This window comes from Octopus bimaculoides, chromosome 2 (genome assembly GCF_046866305.1).
Source record: "Octopus bimaculoides isolate indiv1 chromosome 2, ASM4686630v1, whole genome shotgun sequence".
NCBI classification, from domain to species: domain Eukaryota; kingdom Metazoa; phylum Mollusca; class Cephalopoda; order Octopoda; family Octopodidae; genus Octopus; species Octopus bimaculoides.
In genome coordinates this window covers 122022165-122024664 of record NC_142929.1, presented here as the reverse complement: position 1 = coordinate 122024664, position 2500 = coordinate 122022165, and positions in this window count along the sequence as shown.

Here is a 2500-nt window from a genome sequence, read left to right as displayed (position 1 = left end):
TACATTTTAGAAATTTTATTCTTACCAGAATAATAATGGCTGACCGGAAGTTAGAAATTCTTAATTCAGGAGAGCTAAGAAAAGGGGGAGATAACAAACGGTGATCGAAGAACGAGGGGCTGTGTGTGGGAGATAGAATGCTGGTGATCTTGACGTATGTAGTGTGAAAATGGGGAAGGGAGAAAGGAGTTGGTCAGTTGTAGTGTGTGCGTGGTGTGATGCGAGGGTATTGGTGTGATGTGATGTGAGGGTGTTGGGAGGTGGGGAAGGCATGGGTGGAGTGTGGGTTAGGCTGAGGGTGATCTAGAGGTAGGGGTATGTGGGTAGGGGTGGGGTATGTGGGTAGGGGTGGGGTATGTGGGTAGGGGGTGGGTGTAAGGAATTGGATGGGGTGGAGTGGGAAGGTAGAGTAGGAGTGTGTTGGGGTGTGGTGGGATGAGCTTATGAGGGGGTGTTGACGATGAAGGGGAAGGTGGATGTAAGAGAGGGGGAAGGTGGGTATGGGAGGGGAGAGAAAGAGAGGAGAGAGGGTGGGTATAAGAGAGGGAAGGTGGATGTGAGAGAAGGGGAATGTGGGTATGGGGAGAGAAAGAGAGGAAGAGAAAGAGAGTGAGAGAGAGGGAAAGAGAGAAGAGAGTGAGAGAGTAAGTGTGAGAGAGTAAGAGAGTAAGAGTGTAGAGAGTAAGAGTGAGAGAGGGGGGAGTACGAGAGAAGAAAGTGAGAGAGAGTAAGAGAGAGGAGAGAAAGAGTAGGTGTGAAGAGAAGTGGGAGTGAAGAGAAGTAGGAAGAGAAGTTGAAGTGAAGAGAAGTAGGAGTGAAGAGAAGTAGGAGTGAAGAGAGGTGAAGAGACGTACAAAGAAGTAGGAGTCGGAGCAGGAGGGGAGATGGGGGAGGGGGAGAGATGGGTGGTAGGAGGGAGGGTGGGGGAGAGAGGCAGGAGGAGGGGGGTTAGATGAAGAGGGGAGGGGAATTGAGCCCATGTGGCGCAGAGGAGCGAAGAGAGAAGATTAATCCCTGTTCACGGCGCAGACGGGAGTCCGGATGTCCCCTGTGCATGGACAATCCAAACACGGACAGGTGTTGCTGCAAGGAGTGGCTGGCAGAACGCAAGTGGCGTGACACCGTGGTGTCATTGCCAACGTTGATGTCTCGGAGGTGTTCCGCGAATCGGTCGGCCAGGCGGCGCCCCGTTTGTCCGATGTACAGAGAATGGCAGAGAGAGCAGGAGAGGCAATAGATGATGTTGGTAGAAGTGCAGGTGAAGGAGTCGGTGATGCGATAGGGTCGGTGATGGGTGCTGGTGAGGAGGGTGGTGTTGGAGAGGTAAGGGCAAGTGCGGCAGCGTGGGCGGGAGCAAGGGAACGAGCCAGGTTGGGAGGTTGGGTTGGGGAAGAAGCTGTGGGCTCGTTTGAAGGAGGGAGGGGTCGATTAGGGAAGATGTGGGAGGTGGAGGGGTCGGACTGGAGGCGCCGAAAAGATCAGAGAATGGAGCGTTGGAGGGGTAGGGTGGTGGGATGGTAGGTGAGGGGAAAAGGGAGGCGGGAAACGGCAGGGTTGTCCGGTTTATGGATCTTGGGGAGGAAGTAAATGGTGGGGGTGCGTGGGGTGCGAACAATAAGGTTGGAGGCGGTGGCGGGGAGACGGGAGGAGAGGATGAGGTCATGGATAGTGGAGAACACAGTCTGTTGGTAGCTGGGCGTGGGGTCGGAGGGCAGAGGGCGGTAGAATGAGGTATCTCGAAGTTGGCGGAGAGCTTCGATATATATATGTATGTATATATATATATATATATATATATATATATATATATATATATATATATATATATATATGTATATATGTATGTATATATATATGTATAATATATATTTATTATATTATATATATATGTATGTATATATATATATATATATATATGTATGTATATATATATATATATATATATGTATGTATATATATATATATATTATATGTATGTATATATATATATATATATATATATGTATGTATATATATATATATATATATATATGTATGATATATATATATATATATATGTATGTATATATTATATATATATATATGTATGTATATATATATATTATATATATATGTATGTATATATATATTATATATATATATATGTATGTATATATATATATAATATATATGTATGTATATATATATATATATATATATATATATATATATATATATATATATATGTATGTATATATATATATATATATATATGTATATATATATATGTATGTATGTATATATATATATATATATATGTATGTTATATATATATGTATGTATGTATATATATATAATATATATTATATATATATATATGTAGTATATATATGTATGTATGTATATATATTATGTATATATATATATATATTGTATATATATAATATATATATGTATGTATATATGTATATATATATATGTATATATATATATATATATATATGTATGTATATATATATAT